The sequence below is a fragment of the Mustela lutreola genome, chromosome 18 (genome assembly GCF_030435805.1).
Source record: "Mustela lutreola isolate mMusLut2 chromosome 18, mMusLut2.pri, whole genome shotgun sequence".
NCBI lineage: Eukaryota > Metazoa > Chordata > Mammalia > Carnivora > Mustelidae > Mustela > Mustela lutreola.
In genome coordinates this window covers 18,518,761-18,533,540 of record NC_081307.1, presented here as the reverse complement: position 1 = coordinate 18,533,540, position 14,780 = coordinate 18,518,761, and the positions used below count along the sequence as shown (strand labels likewise).

Sequence of the window (14,780 nt, the reverse complement as noted above, 5' to 3'; positions counted from 1 at the left end):
GCTAAGATGGTGGCAACAGTATGGACAAAGGCAAGGAGCTAGATGAGGGCTGGGCTTTTCACAGCAGTGAATGGCCCAGTTGTTTGGAGAAAGAGCATGTACAGTACAGTGGTGGGAACCAGGATTGAGAAGGCACAGTGGGGTCATTTTCTAGCTGAAAAATTTGCATGAAATCAGGAACCAGTTATGAGAGATTAAATTTCAGGGGATGAGATGAATAGAACTGTATTCTAGGATGGTTTTTCAGCAGCACTTGGCCAACGTTGTGTAAGCCCTGAGCCTTGGCTTTTCTTTTTGTAATACAAGCAACTGACAAAAGATGGTTATCTCCAAAACAAAAACTTTGCCAACCACAAGACTAGATAAAGACTCTGGTCACCGCGTGCCCCACTGAGGTTCCTTCGTTATCTTGGTTGATTTCAATAGTTGACCATTTAGATCACTTGTCTTTTCTCTTCCTGAGCTTTAAATTTTCACTCGTATGTTTTAAATTCCCTAAGAGTGAGGCTAAAAAACCTTAGACCCTCACCCCCCGCTCCAATAAAAGCAGAACCCTTAGCCTGTGCACACTTCTGTGCTTTCCATGCCCTGTTCCGCTGCCCTGTGCAAACTTGCTGTGTGGCCTCAGCTGTGCTGTGTAATTTCCAGGTCTTATACTTCTGTTTTTTTCAAAGTTTCCCATTGTTGTTGAAGGACATCTTGCAATCATAATAAGGAGCACAGGGGCTGGTCCAAACACAACACTGGGTATCAATATACTACGACTGGCACAAAACAATGTGATGGGTTGTGTAAGTGATACCAAAACTCTCTTACTCAAGCCGCAACTCTTTACATAATGTAGAAAACTTAGAGACCAGTTGGCTTCAAGACTCTTAGGAGACATTATTAAACTCATGATTCCTGGTGGCACCATAGAATCAGGATGGGCCCATCTCAAAACTAACTCAGAAAACAAAACCATAGCAAAAAAATCTGATAGGTCAGTATCCTTGCATACTATTATCACATCTTTTCCAATATTTTCACACTACTTCCCTTTTTCTTTTAACAATCTGGGCCACATTGAAAAAAATTCCCAGAGCCATGAACAAAAGAGATAGGATGAGAGGGTGCTGGCTTTTATAAGTGACATTTGGCAAAAACTCAATTTCTTCATCTCTTCAAATGGGGTTAGTAATAGTCCCTCTGAGAGGTATGAGGATTTAATGGTGTAATTCATGTAGAGTGGTAACGACCCACAAGTAAGTGCTCAGTAGATGTCGGTTGTGACTATCACCAACCTCATTATTATTATAGGTTGTCATCACATTGGCAGGAATGTTGAAAGCAAGAGAATGGATGCATGCTCTGAAGGAATGAATGCGGAGAGACCAGAAGAGCAGGCACTAAATCATACAAACATACCGTAGGGGGGTAGAAGGAAAAAGGGAAGACAGGAAGATAAAAAAGGATGGCAGAAACAGGGTTACAGTAGAATTATAGAAATCAAGATGGAGTAGAAGCTCCATAAAGATCAACATCATTTAATATCTCAGGTGTGAAGAAGGACAGAATCGAAGGAAAGCCATTGAGTTAACCCACAGGTGACATGTGGGTAAGAGTTTTCACCAGAGCAGTGTGGAGGGAAGTTGGCTTGACCTAGAGAGTAGCTGGGGAAGAGGTAAGAGCAGCTTGCTACTGACTGGCTGCCTGGGAAGCAAATAGGGTCAGTACATTCTGCATTTCTGGATTTCATTTTTTCTTGCTCAGCCACTGTATTCACATAAGAGCTATAGCACAGAGTTACAGAAAATAACAATGAGGCCAATTTCATTTGTAGAACCCAATCAATACCTTATGCTTAAATTAGAATAAATTCATGACTCTCCCTTCTATTCCCACCTTCAGTTTTTAAGTTAAACAGCTGCTTTTCCTCTTCATGAATCTTATTTCCAGATCCTCCCGGATGTCAGTGGCTTTCAGGGGTTCCAGAAGTCCTCTAGGTTCTCGATGAGTTAAGGAGGGTGAGGAGGTGTGAACAAACACTATTCAGCGAAAGGGAGGATTTTTGAAATTCTGTTCATGTGTTTTCAGTAATTGTTCCAAGTTTTCAAGGTTATTCAATGACTGGGATCCTTGTGTGATTTTCCAAGCTTTACTGATAAGAACGATTGTAGGTATTTGTTAAGATACTGATTCCCAGGCCCTTCACATAAGGATTCTTATTCAGAAGATCATTGAAGAGACCCAGGAGTGGGTATTTTTGACAACTATCAAAACCGATTCTTACAGCTCAACAAATTTGGGAAACATTGACCTAGCTTTTGTATTTTCATTGCTGGCAGCTGAAGAAGGCTTTTCCCCAAATTTCTAAAAATAAAATATCTTTTCAAGAAAAGTTGTCTGATTAGATAAAATATTTATACACATACTAGATGTACTGTACTGTATTATATACTTCTGTCATATTTAAAGTTAAAGATGGGTAAGAATACTCAGAAAAATTGTATATTAAATGAAATGAGGAGTAAGGGTAGAAAGGAAGGCAGTTTATTGCTGCAAAAAAAAAAAAAAAGATAGTTAAAATGTTAGAAATCTAATGTTGCAAACAGAAGTTTGTAAAGTGCAAGAGCTTCAAAATCATGCCTGAAATTTCCTTTGATGTTCAGTTGTACACGGTGACTTTGGACTAGATTTAGGGGAGAAACCAATTACGCTTTAAAGTGTTCTTGTGAAAGGCTTTAAATGAAAGAAAATCCTTATGTGTGGTTGCAGCAATTTAAATGGAAGGCTTTTAACAAATTACTAACCCTTCCCCTCTTAAAAAACGGTCTTTCATTTGAAATGAAAATTTAAGTTATTGTTTATGCTCTGTTAGCATCCTTATGTAGAGACTCAACAGCATGTTTTACATTTCCAAATTTTTATTTCTTGATTTTGCTGGAAGGAATATGCTAATCCATTGATTTTTTAAGAGCGAGGTAAAACAATTTGTTTTGACAAGGGCAGACGTTACTTTCTTCCTCCATATTCTGGTAGCAAAAGATCACATTTAATAGTGATTTCGGCATGAGAGTGACAAAGTCTAGGTTGGGTTCAGACCAAGTGTGCTAACTTTACTGAAATCCTGTTCTGTTGTTTGGTTTAAAAGAAACACAGGAGAAACATTTAGATCTGATACAAAAAATAAAATCAGTAAGTATTTATGATGAAGAAGAAAGAATGGAGAAAATAGAGCTTTGATTATGAACATTGATAAACATTAGTAGGCAACTATGTCAAAAGCCATTAATCTGCTAAAAATATTATGTTTTTAGAGGTGTCTGGTCTGGGTGGCAGCTCTTGATTTCAGCTCAGGTCATGATCTCAGGGTCCTGATATTGAGCTCTGAGTCAGGTCTGCTCTCAGTGGGAGTCTATTAGAGATTTTCTCTCTCTCCCTCTCGTCTGGCCCTCCCTCTGCTAGCTCGCGCGCTCTCTCTCTCTCTCTGTCAAATAAATAGATAAATAAAATCTTAAAAAATATTATATTTTAAAAACTGGATTGGCTAAATTTATTATTGAAGAGGAAAAAGAAAAAGAAAAAGGAAAACAGAATGCATGAAGGTAACCCATAAGGCTACAAAGCTACAGTGAATTTTCAACTCTATTCAATGAAATTAAACTCATTGTTGTTATATAACCTCTTGATACCAGTAAATAGTGTCCATTCAGTTTACATTAATAGATACATTGAATTTATTCTGACATCCCAATTTTTATAATTCTTTTTTTTTAAGATTTTATTTATTTATTTGACAGAGAGAGATCACAAATAGACAGAGAGGCAGGCAGAGAGAGAGAGAGAGAGAAGCAGGCTCCCTGCTGAGCAGAGAGCCCGATGCGGGACTCGATCCCAGGACCCTGAGACCATGACCTGAGCCGAAGGCAGCGGCTTTAACCCACTGAGCCACCCAGGAGCCCAATTTTTATAATTCTTTAAGGAATATTGATTGTTCACTTTTGTCTCACCGGAGCCAGAAACAACAATTTTTATTCCCGTAATTGTTTTCCCTTCGCAGCACTATTCCTTCTATTAAGGAGTGTGTAGAGTGACTGGTAACAGAATTGTTCACAGAATTAAGTCAAAAGTTGAGAATATTTCAGGATGATATTGAGAATATGGTCAGTGAGCTAAAATAAAATCTTCCTAGAGGTGGTGTTACCGTAATCCATGTTATCCTGTTGGATCTGTCACCCTAAAGTTGACAAACTGATTAATAAAATACATGGCCATTGATTAATTTACAATTTTTGGCTATGCCTATCTCTCTTCCCTCCCTCTTTCATTTGTTTTTTTTTGTTGTTGTTGTTGTTGTTCATTCATTTCTTTACATGGAGCAGTGGTTTCCAATCTAAGATCCTGAGGCTCCTAAATATTTTTTTGTTGGGGTTAATCTGCTCTCAAAGTTATTTTTGTTTCTCATTAATGCATCAGAGCAACCTTGATATTTATTTGTGTGTTTTGTTTATTTATCCACCCAGCTTTATTGAGATGTCATTGACAGACAACAGAGGATAGGTTCGAGGTCTTAGTTTGACATAGTTCCATGTTGAGAAATTATTACCACTATATCATTAGAGAAAGCCTCCAACCTCTCACACCTAATTTACTTTTTTTTCACAGTGATATCATTTAAGATATACTCTCTCAGTAACTTGCAAGGAGATAATACTGTATTGTTAACCATAATCACTATGTTGTACATTGGATCCCCTGAACTTACTTATCGTATAATTGGAAGCTTTTACCAGCATCCCCCCCATTTTCCTCACCTTTCCTGCCTCTGATAACCATCATTTGCTGGTACTATGAGTTTGCTTGTTAAAGAATTCCACAAACAACTGAGATCATACAGTATTTATTTTCTCTCTGACTTTTTTCGTATAGCATAATGGCCTCAGACACATCCATGTTACTGCAAATGGAAGATCTCTTTTTTTCTAATAGCTTGAATAGTATTCCGTTGTGGTTTATAAATATTCCATTTTGTGTGTGTGTGTGTGTGTGTGACACTTAGGTTAATTCCGTATCTTAGCTGTTGTAAGTAAGGCTGCAATGAACATAGGGAATGCAGATATCTCCTTAAGATACTAATTTCCTGGGGCGCCTGGGTGGCTCAGTGGGTTAAAGTCTCTGCCTTCGGCTCAGGTCATGACCCCAGAGTCCTCGGATCAAGCCCCCGCATTGGGCTCTCTGCTTAGCAGGGAGCCTGCTTCTTCCCCCTGCTCGCTCTCTCTCTCTGCCTGCCTCTCTGCCTACTTGTGATCTCTGCCTGTCAAATAAATAAATAAATAAATAAATAATTTAGAAAAGAAAAAGATACTAATTTCCTTTTCTTTATATACCCAGAAGCAGGATTGCTGGATCATATGGTTGTTCTAGTGTTAATTTTTTCAAGAGCAGCCATACTGTTTTCTATTGTGGAAAATATTCCCACCAACAAGGCATAGGATTTCCTTTTCTTCACTTCCTTGCCAACACTTGTTATTTTTTGTCTTTTTGGTAATAGCCATTTTAACAGGAGTGAAATGATATCTCATTGTGGTTTCAATTTACATTTCTCTGATGACTAGTGGTGTTGGGTATCTTTTAATGTACCTGTTGGCCATTTGTATGTCTTTTTTGGAAAAATGCCTATTCAGTTTCTCTGCCTATTTTAATAGGATTTTATTTATTTTTTATTTGCTATTGAGATTTTGAGTTCCTTATATATTTTAGATATTACTCCTTTATGAGATATATGATTTACAAATATTTTTCTTCCACTCTGTAGGTTGCTTTTTCATTTTGTCAATAGGTTCTTTTGTTGTGCAGAAGTTTTTTAGTTTGATGTAGTCTCACCTGTTTATTTTGCTCTTGTTGCTTGTGCTTTTGGTCTTACATCCAAAAAGTCATTGTGGAGCTCAATGTTGAGGAGGTTTCCCCCATGTTTTCCCTAAGTTTTATGGTTTCAGGTCTTAAGTTTTTCAATTTCTTCCAAGTTAATTTTTGTGAATGACATAAGATAGGGTCTGATTTAATTTTTCTGCATGTGATTATCCAGTTTACTCAGCATCGTTTCTGAAAGAGAGTATCCTTTTATATCCTCAGGTATTTTTGGCTCACTTGTGAAATATTGTTTTACCATTTATACAAAGGTTTATTTCCAAGCTCTCAATTATGTACCAGTGGTCTACATATCTATTTTTATGCCAGTACCATATTGTTTTGATAGCTTGAAATGAGGAGGTATGAAGCTTTATCTCTTTCTCAGGAATGTTTTTACTATTCAGGATATTTTGTTGTTCCATATGAATTTTTAGGATTTTTAAAAAAAATTTCTGTGAAAAATGCCACTGGAATTTTAACAGGGACTACATTGAATCTGTAGATGGCTTTGGAGTAGTTTAGACATTTAAAAGTATTCTTCTGATCCACGAACACAAGATATCTTTCCATTTGTGTCTTCTTAAATGTCTTTCATCAAAGTCTTGTCGTGTTTATTTTACAGCTCTTTCACCTTTCTGGTTAAATTTATTCCTAAGTAGTTTATTGTTTTTGATACTATTGTGAATGGGATTTTTACAATTTTCTTTTTCAGATTTTTGTTTTTAGAATATAGAAATGCAACTGATTTCTGTATGTTGATTTTATATTCTACAACCTTACTGAATTCATTGGTTAATTAGAACTTGTTTTTTCCTGGAGTCTAGGATTTTTTATATATGAGATCATATCATCGGTAAACAAAGATGGTTTTGCTTCTTCCTTTCTGATTTGGATGTCTTCTATTTCTTTTTCTTGTCTGATTGCTCTAGTGAAGATTTCAAGTACTATGCTTAATAGCAGTGGTAAGAGTGGGAGCCCTTATGTTCTTCCTGATCTGAGAGGAAAAGCTTTCAACCTTCACCATTGTGCAGGAGGTTAATTTTGGGCTTGTCATATCTGTATTCATTATCTGAGATACATTCCTTCTATACCCAATTTGTTCAGTTTTTTTGTAATGAAAGGTTGTTATATTTTGTCAACTCCTTTTTCTTCATCTTATTGACAGGATTATATGATTTTTGTTTTTCATTCTATTAAAATGGTATATCACATTTATTGATTTGTGTATGTTGACACTTTCTTGGATCCCAGAGATAAATTCTACTTGTTCATGGTATATGATTTTTTAATGTGCTGTTGAATTCACTTTGCTAATATTTTGTTGAGAATTTTGCATTTGAATTCATCAGAGATATTGGTCTGTAGTTTTCTTTTCTTGTAGTGTCCTTACCTGGCTTTGTTATCAGGGTAGTGGTGGCCTCACAAAATGAGTGTGGGAGTCAGTTTTTTTAAGGGTTTGACAAATATTGGTGTTAATTATTTAAATTCCTGGTAGAATTCACCAGGAAAACCATTTGGCCTTGGACTTTTCTTGGGAGATTTTTGATTACTCATTATTGGACTATTCAGGTTATCTATTTTCTTTTTTTCATGATTTAGTCTTAGTTAGTTGTATGCTTCTCAGAATTTGGCCACTTCTTCCAGGTCATCCAATTTATTGACATGTAAGTATTTAAAGTAATTCTTAGGATCCTTTCTATTTCTGTGGTGTCAGACATAATGTCTCCTCTTTCATTTATATGATTTTATTTATTTGAATCTTTCTTTTTTTTAATAATTCTAGCTAAATCTTTGTCAATATTATTTATCTTTTCAAGAAACCAGATATTAATTTCATCGATCTTTTCTAATGTTTCTCTGCTTTCTTATTTCATTTATTTCTGGTCTGATCTTTGTGATTTTCTTCCTTCAGAAAACTTTGGGTTGAATTTATTCTTTTCCTAGTTCCTTAAAGGGTAAAATTAGGATCTTTACTTGAGATCTTTGTTTTTTTAAATGTAGACATTTATCACTATAAACTTTCTTTTTAGAACTGCTTTTGCTGCCTCCCATAGGTTTTAGTATGCTGTTTCCATTTTTGTTTGCTTCAAGATATTTTTAATTTCTCTTTTTTATTTCTTATTTAAGTCAGTTGTTATTAAAGAGTTTGTTATTTAAGTTCCATAAATTAGTGAATTTTGCAGATTTCCTTCTATATTTATTTCTAGTTTCATACCATTGTGGTCAGAAAAGGTGGTTGATTTTAATCTTTTTAAATTTGCTAAGACTTGTTTTGTGTACTCTCTTTTACTCCAGAGAATATTCTGTGTGCTTGAGAAAAGTACATGTTCTGCTGTTGTAATGAATGTTCTTTATATGTCTATTAGGTCTAAAGTATGTATGGAATATCTGTTGGTCTAAAGTGTAGTTCAAGTCCATTCTGTCCATTTTTATTATTTTTCTGGATGATCTCCCAAGCTCCTAAGGAATCCTTGAATGTAAGAATGGGAAGTCAGGTGTGGTGATATCCAATAATTGTATTAATATTTTAAAAAATGTCAACAAATTATATGTTCATACTCGATAAAGCTACACACATTAAAAAAACTGGCTGAATTTCTTTATTTCTATTCAGTATTAAGTCAACAGAGTATAATAATGTTGGTTATCTCATATTGATTAGAATCTCTAATGCATAGCCTTATATATATGTCTTTGATTAATTAAAAATAAAGTAGGAAACAAAGTAAATATACTTTCTTTAAAAAAGGGTTTTTAAATATGGAATGGAGAAGAGGTGAATTAAAAATGATTCTTGGTGACAAAAGGTTAGGAGTTACTGATTTAGAAAATTGTACCAAAAAAGCAAAATCTATACATGGCCACCAGGCAATGTTCCCATTTCTTTAAATAAAGTTTTATTGGAATATAGCCATGTGTTAAGGCTGCTTTCCTACATAATACAATGACAGAGTTCCATAATTGCTATAGTGACTTTGTGACTGGCAAAACCTAAAATATTTATCACCTTGCCCTTTTCAGAGATCTTCCCTATCCTGGAGTATTTCCTGCACAAAGTAAGACATAGTAGGAGGAATTAAGACATTTAGGTGCCCCCTTAGTTGATCTCCACTAACTGCTTTGCCCAATAAACCAACGTTCTGTGGTATTCCTGTTAAACCTACTAACTAAACCTACTAACTAGCGTTTCCACTAAACGCTGAAAACTGTTGAGCTACTCTTTTTCTAAAAGTCTACTCTTTTTTTTTTTAATTTTAAGATTTTTTAAATAAACATATAATGTATTTTTATCCCCAGGGGTACAGGTCTGTGAGTTGCCAGGTTTACACACTTCACAGCACTCACCATAGCACACACCCTCTCCAATGTCCATAACCCCACCCCCTTCTCCCCACCCCCTCCCCCCAGCAATCCTCAGCCTGTTTTGTGAGCAATTTGAGTCTTTTCTGGTTTGTCTTCCTCCCGATCCCATCTTCTTTCATTTTTTTTTCCCTACCTCCTCATTTTATTGCATAAAAATATGGAACACTTCACGAATTTGTGTGTCATCCTTGCACAGGGGCCATGCTAATCTTCTCTGTACCGTTCCAATTTTAGTATATGTGCTGCTGAAGCAAGCACTAAAAATCTACTCTTAATGCCCATATATTTCTGCTCCCATCGTATACCTTGTACATTTTCTAAGACACATTTGTGTTTGTCCCCAAATGTGTTTAATGTCATTTATTCCTGCTGTCATAATTATATCATTTAATTAAATATTGTGTAAGTTGAGAAAATGAATAAAATAGGAGTATTGGTTCTCTGAAAAATAAGCTGGATGCATTGGAAAGATGAAACAATAAAACAGTTGCTGCTAGATTAAATTGTAGGCAAGACAACTGGAAACAAATGGGAAAAACTGCAAAATCTGTGACTCAGTTTGTGGACTGATTTGCCCCAGTTTTCACTATATAGAATGTGAAGCTCGAAATCTAGGACAGTGCATCACTGGTGTGGTTTCTGCAAGAAATGCCAGTGAATCCACCTAAGGCCTTGACCCTGTAACAAAATATTGGCAAATTTATTTACACTTGTAGCTTTTAAGTTAAACAGTTTTATAGGTATATGTGTAATACTTTCTAGGATTCCTCCTCTTAACTGAAATGTTTAATTAATCTACCCATTACTGGTCCCACTCTTATTGAATAAAAGTGTTTCTTCCATTTTTGTTAACCAAATATTTACCTTGATGAGGATGGAATTATAAATACAATAATTTATTGGAGCCCAAGTGTTTATAGTAATAGACCTCAGCAGTTAACGAACTTTAATATGCCCAAAAATCACTTGAAAAGCTTACTAATAATCCAGATTTTTTTTTGAGAGAGAGAGATCGAGCACAAATGGTGTGATGTAGAGGGAAAGAGAGAAGGAGAATCAAGCTTAGTGTGGAGCTTGTCATGACCCAGAGATCATGACCTGAGCTGAAATCAAGTCAGATGCTTCACTGACTGAGCCATCCAGGCACCCAGAGAATGCAGATTCTTGGGCTTTAATGAATTGATTTCAATTCATTCAGTAGGTTTGGTGGGGAACAGGAATTACATTTTTCGTAATATCAAAGGAAAATTGTTTAAGAGGGTAATCATGATTTACTTACAAATATATAAGAACACTTGTCAAAAAATTTTATTTAACTGATTAATTAATGAACAATCTCGTAAAGTGCTACAATGGGTTCTATGGAGAATTCGAAGGTCTGCACATATCTAGGCAGTAAGGAACACTGAAATAGATTTGCTTCCATAGATTCAAAACTGACTTCTCGGTGTAAGATGGAAGGAGGAAGAATATTAATTCGACTTCCATCAGAAGTCAGTCATTTTCAAGTCTATAGACAAGAATCATTTGTACTGCTATCAGTGATTTGCAATTTATAGAAATTAGAAATAGCTCAAAGACAAGAAAGGCCCAGGGACCCCATAGAATCAGATAACCCAAAGGTTGTGCTAGACAAGGTAGAATTTTCCATTGAAGGGGCGCCTGGGTGGCTCAGTGGGTTAAGCCGCTGCCTCCGGCTCAGGTCATGATCTCGGGGTCCTGGGATCGAGTCCCACATCGGGCTCTCTGCTCAGCAGGGAGCCTGCTTCCCTCTCTCTCTCTCTCTGCCTGCCTCTCCATCTACTTGTGATCTCTCTCTCTGTCAAATAAATAAATAAAATCTTTAAAAAAAAAAAAAAGAATTTTCCATTGAAGACAGCTGGTCATCTCTTTGGTCCATCTGAAATTCTTTCACAATTTTTCCCTACAATACTTTGCTCTGGCAATTCTAATACTTTGTGGTTACGGTTAGGGTTAGATGGGTCATGATCTGAGGTATCCTTTTAACAGCCTGTAATCAAGGCTGTTGAATTATTTCCCCCATTAGAGAGCATACTAACATGGCCACATAGTTAAATATGATGAAAACAGCTTACCATCTGTAAGTAGCCTTGGAGTTCCTGATTTTCTTAAGGTTATTAATATTTCTGGGGAATCTACCATATGTCAAGCAATGTATTACGTGTTATAATTTAATACTCCATTGACTTTTACTTCCACTTCAATTGAGCTACACACTCCCATGGCTATAAACTTAACTCTTCAATAATCGAGACCTACTCTCAGTGTGGTGGTATCTAATGTTCTTGTTCTTTCTGATTCTCCCTTTGCTTACTGCCAATTCACCTTCTCTTCTATCTTACTGAGTCCCCAATGTCCTGACCATTCCTTCTTCTAACAAGAATTTGGATCCTCTTAGATTTTTTTCCCCTTCCCTAATTAACCTAAATACATCCCTCGAACCCTACTCCTTCCTTCACTTCTTAATGCATTGTTTCTTTGTATTTCTGCTATATCTACCGTGCTATGTGACTTAACCTTGCTATTTACAAACTATAAATCTTAATTTCCCAGAAAATGGGGCTAATAATAAGAATTACCTCATAGGAAGGTTAAGTTCAGCTACCCATATTAAATGAAGGTAACTTTTTGAAATACATTGGTGAGATTTTTCTTTGCTCTGTTTGGACATTTCTTTTGCTCAGCCAGAAGTATCCATGGTCATGGAAAACTTTAGGATTGTGACAGTAGAAATTAAAAGTAGGTAGGAACTTACTAAAATTAAGCATTCTCCTTGTCAAATCCAAAATAAGAACTTGAAACCTGTAACAAGACAATAATTCTGAGAAACAATTTATTGAGGTTGATATGGGTTTTAAAATCCCATAGGGTTCTGTTTGCATATTCAAGAGTCAAGTTTGGCCATACACCATTCTGTTAGGATTTCACAGTAGATTTTACTTAGTTAGAAAGGGTGGAAGTGTCGAAGAAAACAAAATTGCACAACACAAAGTTAAACCGGTAAGGAAGACTTTATGCAAGGCTGTTGCAGTAGAGGAGAGAGCTGAGAATCCAGTCTGCATTCAAGTTCACTGAAACAAAGGGTCATGAGGATTTTAAGACGTAGGGTGAAAGGGAGATCATGGGCCATCTGTGTTTGCTATTTGGGTTGAACCAAAGGAAAAATAAACTTTCTTGTATCTCCATAACAGGAGGTAGTTTTATAACTTGGAGCAAGGCACCCATCAAATTTAGGCCCCCACCCTCCCATAGAGACTGGGAGATAGGAATGCTGTCTCTCCTGAGGATTGCATTTCAAAGGCATGGCTCCCAGATTCTTGAGAAAGACATTCCTGAGTTGTAAAAGTGGTAGGAGGCTTTAAAAATGATTTATTTCTCGAAAGGATAGGAATAATTTTTAGTTATAAGTTTTCTAAAGTAAATATTCTAAGAAAAAGGAGGTCCAGGACCTGGTGTCAGGAAGAAGTCTGTCTTAAGTGCAGTCAGGGTGAGGGGAATGTCTTGGTTAAAGGTATGATATACGGGGTAATTCCCATGGAACAAGAGGAGGAGCAAAGCCTTCCACTGTGGACGTGGGAAGTTAAAAGGGCATTGACCATAAGGGTGTACTGCCTGGATCTTGGATGAGGTACCCAGCCCCTCTGGGACTTAGTCAAACAGATAGGAAATGGCGGACAGATAAAAGGTCAGGGTATACATTTTGGTGTTTTGCTTTTCTGCTACATGCAGGGGGCATAGGAGGGGTTGAGCGACAAGGACAGAGAAATGGAAGCTTTGAGCCCCAGGCTGGAGAACCAGCATTCCTTTATGCCTTGGTTGGAAAATGACTTCCAAATGTTCTGAGGAGTCAGTCAGTGGCCCCTGGAAGCAGGTGCACTGAGGGGAGGAGAGTTGAGAAGATAAGGCAGAGGTTGGGGACTTTGTTGACTGGTAGACAGGAGGAGGAGTTCAGGAGCGTGGAGGTGGAGTCTGAGCTCTCATTTCCTTCCCTTTCCTTTTGTGCTGTTGTTGCTGGAATTCGCTTTTTATATTATGATATTGTCATAAATTAGGAATCGTGTGAATCGACATCACTGATACCTATCTGATTAAAGCCTTTTATTGTCGGTCTTCTAAGTTTGGGTACATCCAAAGAAATCTGTATCATTTTTTCCCCACTCAAATTTGGAATTCAGAGTCCATGTAGCTATGCTTATGTGATGTGTCCCCCCTAAAAACATTTTGGGGATCATTTATAAGTCTCTAGAAGCAAGGCTATGCTGTCCTTGAAATATAAATGTGACACTATTTGTTTTGGAGAAAGGGCTCTACATACATAAATTTTTAATACAACTGGATACTACTTGAGGAAAATGTATCCACTTTCTTATTTGTCCACAAGGTGCTGCTGTTTCCTTTCTAGTAACACAAGGCAGCAGATCCCAGGAACACAAGGTACTTGAAAAAATTACCATATTTCCTCTTCTATAATTATTTAGTTTTTAGGATGCTATTAGGTTTGTCCCATAGAAGGAATGTGTAGAGTTTTTCTTATAGAAACATGATTTTTAGCAATAAGGTCAAAATTGAACATTGTCAGAGTGAAGATTTCCCCTTTTCCCTTGTAATTTCATTTATAATAATTATATTTTTAGTGATACTAACAGCCTTATAAAAACATCATTATATTATATACCCAACGACTGTGAAATCATCTGCCTTGAAGCACAGCGAAATCATCAATCAGCAAACTGGGTCTAAAATGGGGCCATTTTAAGAAAGCTATTTGCACTGTAATTTGCAAGTTGATTTTTTTTTTTTTGAAATTAAAACATTTCTAAAATACACTAACTATGATTGTTTAAAAAAAGTAATGGCTCTTTTTATGGTAAGGAAATAAATTGAACCTCTGTGCTAGAAAGTGCAGAAAACAAATCAGCTTTCTTTATAAATAGATTTTACTGCTGGTTTAGAAATTACCTTATGTGCTTTTTAGATGATGGAAAAAGGAAATCAGCTTCTGTTTGCACTGTGCATGCAGCCTATTTGCTGTGTCACTTTCCAGAGGATTATGGAATGTTGGGGAGGTCAGGATGCTCAAAATGTAGAATTCTAAGGAGTATCAAAGTGAGAAAATGGAAATGAAGCAAGCCTAGTTGTTGAATGTATGTACTGATGGAGTTGAGGGGAAACCCTGGACTTGGAGCCAGCAGATCATGTTCTGACTCTGACAGAGTCACTGGTGGCTACAGCGGGCCTGGCACTCCGTGAAGGCCAAGGCTGACTGGGACTTAGGCTGGCTAGCATTGGAACAGAGAGACAGGTCACCCGCCAGAGGTTATAGCCAAATGTTCACTGCTCAGAGCTAAACATGGTGTTCATGGGCATCCCACGGGCAACACTGACACCAAAATCTGGGCTTTCTGGCTGAATCTCTGACCTCATTCTGAGGTGTTTTAACTTCATTACAAATGTTCTTTGAGGGACGCCTGGGTGGCTCAGTTGGTTAAGCAGCTGCCTTCGGC

At 36.7% G+C, this 14,780-nt stretch overlaps 1 non-coding gene across 1 annotated transcript; it reads right to left on the bottom strand.

The window, feature by feature from the left end:
* Nucleotides 1-9,406: 9,406 nt before the first annotated feature.
* On the bottom strand, nt 9,407-9,513 carry LOC131820710 (U6 spliceosomal RNA). The gene has a single exon (XR_009349746.1). It is a non-coding gene; the product is annotated as a U6 spliceosomal RNA (small nuclear RNA).
* Nucleotides 9,514-14,780: the final 5,267 nt, after the last annotated feature.